General features: G+C 33.9%; 1 pseudogene; it reads left to right on the top strand.

Annotated features, from left to right (window-relative positions):
• Positions 1–5,894: 5,894 nt before the first annotated feature.
• On the top strand, positions 5,895–6,798 carry LOC143673006 (olfactory receptor 5M5-like; annotated as a pseudogene).
• The last annotated feature ends 2,649 nt before the right edge of the window (positions 6,799–9,447 follow it).

Raw genomic sequence — 9,447 nt, 5'->3', positions numbered from 1 at the left:
ATTCTTGGGTTTGGAACACAGTCAGGCATCTGTATACTTTATACTCAGAACACACGAATGGTTACTTTATAATGTGCTTAAAATCTCTCAGTGAAATTCAGCACTACTTCAAAGGTCAGAAAAGCCCCAAGTTTGAAATATAATCAGCTTTGATATTTAAAACTCAAATTTTCTGCAATATTATTTCCAAGTGCTAAATAATACGAGAAATATGTTAGTTTAGAAAATTAAGTTATGGTTTCTAAAAAGCTACTTCAGAGCTCTCTTTATTTAAATGACACTTTCTTATTTAAAAGTCTCACAAGTATCTTCTCCTTCATAAGGTCTTTTTTGGTTATTCCTTATCTGCTTTTAAACTCTTCCAGCATTTTTATTCCTTTATTACTACTGTCTTATATTATGCTCTAGTACATGTTATTCTAACTAAAATATAAATTGTTGGAAGCTAAGAATTAGGTTTTCCCTATTTATGATAGCATTTACTAATAGTATATACAAATTCAAATACTTTGGGGACATTTCTTAACTCCCTGGAGCAGTTTGTCATGTTGGTTTTATTTGTATATTAGCGCTCTCTGTTTTACATAGTTCTGCAATTTTAGAATTAAAATATGATTAGTGACCACGATTTCTGTGAAAAACTGCATGGACCAATGAGACATCATTTTATGGTGAGGACTTGTGGCCTGAGCAAGGCTGAAAGTTCCTTCAAAACTAAGTTAGTATCAAAATCCAAGTTTTGTTCTGGAGAAATTGTTCATGGACTGAGAGTTACAAGGAAAGCTTCTCAGCTTCCTTCCCACCAACTGGGACATGATTCCTATGCAGTATTCTACATTCTTGGCCTGAATTTCTTCCTATACTTGACAGTTAGACTGCTGATGCTTTGGTCTTTCCTCTCATTCCTTCACCTTTTAACTTTGATAGGAGCTGAGTCTCTACCACCTGTATATCTCAAAAATAACTATTTCTGGCTAGGGGTTTTATTCATGTCTTCCTTACAGTTGTCCATAGTGCCAGTCACTTGTGCAGAAAGGGAGGCCATAATATTAGGTAAATTGGATTTTAAAAATATTTACCAACAGTTACTTTTCCACAAGCAATCCATTCAACTGAAAGGAAGCAATGAAATTTCCTGGGAAAGTAGCACATTACAGAGAAAGAGTGCTGGACAGGAAACTAGAATGTTTGATTCCTTTCCTGATTCCTGCAATTTGAGCTGTGAGATCAGGCCACAATATTAAAATTTCTGAGCTTGTTATCCACCTAACTGAACCTATTTACTCTATCTTGTCTACCTTATTGATTCTAACATTCAGAACCATGTCTGGGACATGAAAGGGGCCCAATAATTACTTGCTATAAGCATACATGCATAAATGAATGAATGCTTACAATATTTTTCAGAGTTAGTTTTCTGAACTATACAATTTCATGGTAATAGTATTTGTACAATTGTTGAAATACTCTGTAAAACCTAATATCCAAGAAAATGGGATTTAAACTCAGGAATTCCTTAACCATAAAATGGAATAATGCAGTACCTGTTTCATAGCATGGTTGTTGGAATTAAATGAGATAATACATGTGAAACATTTTAGTGTGATGCCTGCAAGATAAGAACTCATTAAATGTCAATATTATTTCTATTATAACTGAACAGCAAATTAGCCAGGCCTACTAGTTAAACTGATATTCATAAAGAATGAAATGATACATTTTCCTGATTCTGGTTAGATGGTGTGAAAATTTTTATAAAGCCTTCTGACAAGTTCTGTGATATTAACATTTGCTGATGTCAAAAATGTCCTGTAGAAAAAAAAGATATTTAGTTGTAAATTTTTTCTGTACTGTTAAATTACTGAAATTTGTTTGTAAATTAAAATTTGAAAATACATGTGCATATATAATATTTCAACTTTTTTGTATATTATGTGGTTAATGCAATTTGTGATATGTTCAGTAAAATACATGTACCATCTATACAAATGATAAGCTACAAATACTTAAGAAATGCACCTGAAGTCACTACCAGAATTTAAAAATATGATTTCTGCAATTGGTGTGAAGTAAAGATGGAATTTAACTTTTATCTCATTGAAATAATCAATTAAGCCAACAGACAATATTGAAGTCATTTGAACCTTGATCTGGGGTAAAGAGAAGAAGTTGAAGATATAGCCAATTTTGCTGATAGTGGACCTTGAATTCTAACTGTCGAAGAAAGGTCTCAAGAATTGGGAAGTGATGAAAGCAGGGGCGAAACTACAGGATGAGAGCCTGATGGAGATTAGTGAAGGTGACATGGGGGATGAGCTGGGTTGCTGGACTTTCTGGCATGCAGGTCATAAATAAAGATGAAAGGTGTAATGAGAGGAATCTTTGAGAATTTCATGCAGATGATGGTAGTGAGACTCTGAGCATTGAGGGATAAGAAAGTTCAGGATATGTATTATGGATACATCTAATAATCCCAGAAGATTGTGTTGGAAGGCAAGAGAAGATATGGTTTTAATTCTAGTGTATAGGTTTTTGCTGTTCCCTACTGGGGGAAGAAATTTTTCTTGAAATGTGCATCTAGAATTCTGTGGAAAGTCTTGGAACATCTGGAGATGGTGTAAGACTGTGTCTCCTTTGTTCACCTTTCTTTACCAGGCTTTTTCTTTTTTAAACATAAATATTTAAGTCTAAAAATTTCTCCATTAATTCTTCTTTTCATGTAGTTCAGTAGTAGAATGCTTGCCTTCCATGCAGGAGACCTGGGTTCATTTCCCAGCCAATGCATTAAAGAAACAAAACAAACAAACAAAAAACAAGCTTAAGACCTCTTCTCTGTGAATCTAATTTTTATATGTAGTATTTTAATAATGATTCAGTTTTCATTATTTATGAATTTCTGTTATGATTTCTCCTTTGACACATTTATTCAGATTTTTAAAATTTAACAGAGCATGGTAATTTTTACAGTTTCACTTTGTAATTTTCTTAGTTTCCAACTTAATTATATGGTGTGATGAGCTTATGTAGTCTGAAGTTAGTCATTTTTGAAATCTGTTTAAACTTGTTCATGATAATATTTGTAATTTTTCATGTAGTCTTAAGAAAATTCTCTCATTTGTGGATCCTGATTTTTTATTTCCATGAAACATTTAGCTAGCTGTTAATTCAGCTCTTCTATATCTTTAATACTTCTCTTATTTAACAGATTGCTAATAAATATTTGGGGGAGATATGTTGAGGGCTTCCAATCTAGTGATCTATTTCTCAATCGTATTCTATATTTAAAGGTTTTGTGTTTTTTGTAACATTTTTCGTGTTTATTTTTGGGGGGGAGTGAGGCGTTAGTATATAAAAGCTTAAAATCTGCATATCTGTTATTCTGATTTGCTAGCTGCCAGAATGTGACACACCAGAGACAGATTGACTTTTAATAAAAGGGGATTTATTTCATTAGTTCTTCAGAGGGAAGGCAGCTAACTTCCAGCTGAGGTTCTTTCTTATGTGGAAAGGCACAGGGCGATCTCTGCTGACCTTCTCTCTAGGCCTCTGGGTTCCAACAACTCTCTCCAGGGTGATTCCTTTCTGCATCTCCAAAGGCCTGGGCTGAGCTGCAAGTACTGAGATGAGGTATGCTGAGCTGCTTGGGCTTTGATACATTGCACTCTCTCATTTAAGCACCAGCCAATTAAGTCAAACATCATTAATTGAAGCAGGCATGCCTTCTAGCCAACTGCAGATGTAATGAGCAACAGATGAGGTTCATGTACCATTACTCATGTCTACAGCAACAGAACTAGGCATGTTCACCTGGCCAAGTTGACATCTGAACCTAACTACCACATCTGCTCAATGGACTAAATATTTTATTATTATACACTGACTTTTCCTGTTCCAAATAATGCTTTTGGTCTAAAAGTCTTTTTTTCCTAGTATTAACATTTCCAAGAAAGCTTTATTTTGATTAGTGCTGTGGATTATATATTTTTTCATCATTTTTTCTGTGTCTTTTTTGTTTTAGGGATATCTTTTTAAAATATCTTATCTGAATTTTGATTTTATGTTCATTCTGAAAAGCTGAGTTCTATTCACTTGCTCAATTATTGATATATTTGGAATTGTTTCCACTATTTAACTTGCCTTTTATGAAGATTGATTTTTGTTTAATAGTGTCTCTACTAGTTATTAGTTTTTATACTGCTACTATTCTTTGGTTTGTTTCTCTTAGAATTTTACTATGCATATTTAACTTAAAATATCTAAAACTCTTGTCTTAATGCTCCTGATGAAAAATATTTGAAATTTAGAATACTTTAACTCTGAAGATTTAATTCTGTAATTACTATTTTACTTTGGAATATGTTAGCTCCATATTTTTAAACACACTTTTTACATCATCTTCATCACTATCATCATTGTCATCATAACTATTATTTAGTCAGACAATGTTCATTTGGTTTTATAAATAAACTTACAACTTCATTTGTATACTTTTCCTTCTTTCACCTCAGGGCATGTATTTGATTTTATTTTCCTTCATCCTGAGGTATATCATGTAGATATATATTTTTTAATTTTGATAGTTATTTTTTTGCAAATATTTTTATCATGCTATTCAATTTTTAGGGCACTATTCAATGAACATTTGTTGAATGAATGAATGTTCTTGCTAAAGTAACACGTAGTTTTCTTTTAGATTATATTTCATCTGCATATCTAAATACATCTTTATTTATATATAAATACATGCACACACAGACATAGTGAACACTTAATTTTTTGTGGCAAAGGTAACAAAGCAGAGCAGACCATTGAGTGTTCTGTGTATATTAATAGGGAAGAAGTATGGATTGAGAACCTGAAAATGATTTTTGCATCATCTAGGGTGAATAAGTTAATTCAGTTTACCCTAATGACTAACTAGAATTGACATCATGAGGAAATAGAAAGCTTGTGGATTTAAAGGGATTGCATTACCCAAGAATACCAAGGAAGATGCTCTTCTAGGTGGGAATAAAAAAAATAGGTCAAGCAGCAGGCATGTATTAAGGTATGGTGAAATTGGGAATAAAATGACAAACTTAAACATAAGCTTAGACCTCAAAAATGACTGTAAATAGTTCATCCATATGCTAGGTACTGAAGAAGGACCATAAATTTACCCACTCAAGACTATCTACAAATTGCCTAAATTGGGGGTGTGGAAATGGAAGAGAATGGTACATGTGATCAACTTTCAATTATCAACCAAAATGATTAGTTAACCCGAGTACCTAAACAATCAAGTTATAAAACAAACTGCACACACAACCACCTCCAATCACAACAGAAAATACAGAAATAAAGCTTCTTGTTGGGTTCCAAACAATGAGATGGACTTGTTGAGATACCTGGTAGGACAGTAGGTCACTGAACTGAGAAATGTGAGGTGAGGGTCTGTTGTCAGTTAGGTACTCACCCTTAGATAAATCACTTCCCACTTTGGGGAAATGAAGAAATTTACCTAGGCCTTCCTTAACACCCTATCTAACCTTCTACATGTCTATGTGTACATAGGACACTGTGCATAGAGGAAGAATATGCCTTTATAAATTTCTATTATAATTTCTTCTTTTACATGTGCTTTTTTCTCTTTTTCAAAATATGGTGATGCTTTACAATTTTTCCAAGTGTTATAACAAAATAACGCCTGAAAGAAAATCATTTTTGGAAAAACTTTTAGACTTTCTTTATCACATATCTACCCATATCTAATTGCAGAAATGCTAGTGAGACATAACTAAAATGCTTTAGATATTGTTAAATTACAATTTTTAACCAAGCTTTCAATGATATAAAAACAAAATTCTTATCTTTTCCTGGGTAATAAAGCCATGCCTCACACATAAGGCAAGGAAATGTCCAGGAGAAACTACACTGAGGTGACAGAATTTATTCTCTTGGGTCTAACAAGCCATCCAGAGTTGCGAGTTGCATTCTTTGTGCTATTCCATATAGTTTACATTGTCACTGTGGTGGAATACCTGGGCATGATTGTTTTAATCAAAATTGATTCTCGACTTCACATTCCCATGTACTTTTTTCTGTCAAGTTTGTCCCTTCTGGATCTGTATTTCTCCACAAATGTCACTCCCAAAATGCTAGAAAATTTCCTATCTGAGAAGAAGACCCTCTCATATGCAGGGTGTTTGGTGCAGTGCAATATTGTCATTACCACGGTCCTCACCAAGGACTGCATGTTGGCTGTCAGGGCCTATGACCGCTACATGGCCATCTGTAACCCCCTGCTCTACAACAGCAAGATGTCCAAGAGTGTCTGCATATGCTTGGTCATTGTTCCTTATGTCTACAGCTTCCTTCTCAGTGTGATGGAAACTCTGAGGACCTACAACCTCTCCTTCTGTGGTGCTAATGAGATCAACCATTTCTACTTTACTGATCCTCCTCTTATCAAACTGGCATGCTCGGACACCTATAGCAAAGAGTTGTCCAAGTACATAGTGGCTGGTTACAGCAACTTCAGTCGCTCCTGATCATTCTCACATCCTACATGTTCATCCTGGTTGCCATCCTCAGAAGCTATTCAGCAGAGGGGAGGAAAAAGTTTTTTCCACCTGTGGCTCCCACCTGAGGGTTGTCACAATTTTCTATGGGACCCTCTTCTGCATGCATCTGAGATGTCCAACGAAAGAGTCAGTAGAGCAGGGCAAAATGGTAGCTGTATTTTATACCACAGTGAATCCCATGCTGAACCCCATGATCTATGGGCTCAGGAACAAGGATGTGAAAGAGGCATTGTGAAAAGTGATAGGGAAACAAACATTGGGAAAATAAAAGTTTGAAGCTATCATAAGAGTGTATAATATAATATTATTTAGTTATATCATATTTTAAGTTTGTGGTACACAATGGAGTTAGGCATTTTCTGACTTGTAAACCAGATTAGGTCCCTAGACTCCCACCATCTTGTTTTATATTGATATAGTTTATATTCTCAAAGTCCTTTGATGATTCATATTGACTGTTAGACAGTTAGCTTGTGTGTGTACATAAACTTCACATGCTCTAAATCTTCCATACAACATGTGTACTTATATCTCATTGGTCAAAACCTAATCGCATCCCCACAGCTACCTGCCAAAGACGTTTGGCAATATTTATTCAAGGACCCTGTGGACCAGAATAAGAAATGAGAGTCAAGGAATGAGCTATCTACACCCTCTACAGCACTGGTGAACAAATTTCCAAAATAACATAGAAAAAATGTTGTCAAGGTAGCTTTCTTGGGCTAGCAGAGATCGTAGGAAGGTAACTTCACACAAGCTTACACACACATGCACACACACACACACACACACACACAGAGGTTCAAGCTAATCTATTCTCACTTCGGTGTTCCTACTTTGCCAATAACTTGGCACCTAACCCTTTGATTTGCTTTCAAGATCTATTGACAAGTTCTACTCAACCAGTAAAAATGATTTTAATAAACCTTTCTGTGTAAATCTTTCTCCATCTTTTGGTATTTTCAATCACTTGCTAGAATTAAATAACTTTAAAATTAGAAATATCTTAGAGAATATCTGATCTGAGGGCTTTTATATAATGAGGAGCAGAGTTAAACCCAGAAATCTTTGCTATGGGACTAGACTTAAGTTAACCATTTCTCTATCTGTGAATGAAGGGTTTGTATTATTTCTCTATTTAAAATGATGACCTAACTTTGTATAAGCTAAAACTCTTGCTGCATACTATATATCATGTACAGTTTAAATGACCAGTGATTTTTATTTTTAAACATTTTTCAGTCTTACCCCATCTTACTCTAAGTAATGCATTGTTAAAACACTTCCAATGAATACCAGCAATTGAAATTTAAAGTATTTTATTTACAGATGGGAGGGTTTGGGATACATGCTAAGGGTTCCATAAGTATTGTTCAGTAAACTCTTTTATAAAATAGTTTTCAAATAAATTAAATATTCTTCAGAGGCCCAGTGTTAAAGTCAAGTAACACTTTTCTTGCATTATCAAAACTGTCTTCCTCACCTATTATTTTGTGGACTTATTCTAAGGGCTATGCTAGAAGTCAATATTATATAGAAGAAGTAACTTTACCTAAAATTTTCTTTCTTTTCTGTTCAAGGATCTTAACACATAGAATAAATTTTGCAATGCTTCATTAAAGTTATTTTATAAACTCCTGTATTTAGTTATTATGCACAACTGTGTTTAGATGAAGAAATGGGCAGTGAAGTTCACTCATATGTGAAGTAAGTGACATAACTATTCTGACTTTCCACTCTTTTCTCTACCAATTTAGTACCTGAGATTCTAATATGGCCTTAATAGCATTACAACATTCCTGAATCTTTGAGATTATTAGAGCATGGTGATAATTGCTATTGCTAAATCAACAAAGCATAGGCACACTATAATTTTCTTACTTAATTTTTATCAGTTTATAATTCCTTAAACTAATCTAGCAATAAACACAAGTGCACAATTATAAGCTGCAACAGAGGAGACGTCCTTTGATCTTTATAGACATTGTTCTTACAGGATTCTTAATACATTTCTAACCATTTTATGTCAATCAATTCAAATCCAGGAATCAAGAAAGAATTGAAATCAAGTTACTTAGCTGACCTGAGAAATACATTGTGCAGATCTTTAAAAATTGAATACAGAAACATACATATTTGAGATCACAGAATGAATTATTGTATAATGAGAGAAGACAAATCTAGAAGAGGAGAATGCGCCTGATATTCCAAGTGCTGGCCAGATCCAGTGATGTTTCCTCTCTTATCTAAGCTAAGGGAAGGACAAGATGGGAATTCGTATATAATATTACCATTATATTGTTAGATTAATAGTGTCTAATAAAAAATTGCCATCCGTTCAATAAATAAGACTTTGGCTTGATAACAAATCTGCCAGTGGCAGTACAACTTTTCAAAATGTTGATTTTGTTTATGAAAACACTGATGAGTTTCAATGTTAAAAGACACTGTCCATTTTTAAATCGATGACTACATTGATAGGATGAATCTATTCCCCATTCTCTGGATGATGAGCTATGACATTGTACTTCAAAATGTTTTTGTATCAGTGAGATATAGTTCTCAGGGATTATGAGCATTTATTAAAACTTGTTGACTCTTATGCCAGAGATCTGGGTTCAACACCAGATCCATGCACTTCCCAAACAAACAATCAATCAAAACAAACAATCAAAAAGTTCAACAAAATTCTGCTGCAATAAAGGGATACTTACATGGAGAAATAATGAATGGTGACCCTGCCATACAGCATATGAGAGAAAAAAAATTCTTGACTGAGAGATGTCCAGTCTTGTTTTCTAGATTATCATTATTAATAATTCTATTGAGTTAATGCTGATTAATTTTACACAATTATATATTACATACATATGGAAAAGGAGCT

Source organism: Tamandua tetradactyla (genome assembly GCF_023851605.1).
Source record: "Tamandua tetradactyla isolate mTamTet1 chromosome 22 unlocalized genomic scaffold, mTamTet1.pri SUPER_22_unloc_3, whole genome shotgun sequence".
Taxonomy (NCBI): Eukaryota; Metazoa; Chordata; class Mammalia; order Pilosa; family Myrmecophagidae; genus Tamandua; species Tamandua tetradactyla.
The sequence above is the reverse complement of the archived record's forward strand: the minus strand, read 5'-3'. Positions and strand labels throughout refer to the sequence as shown.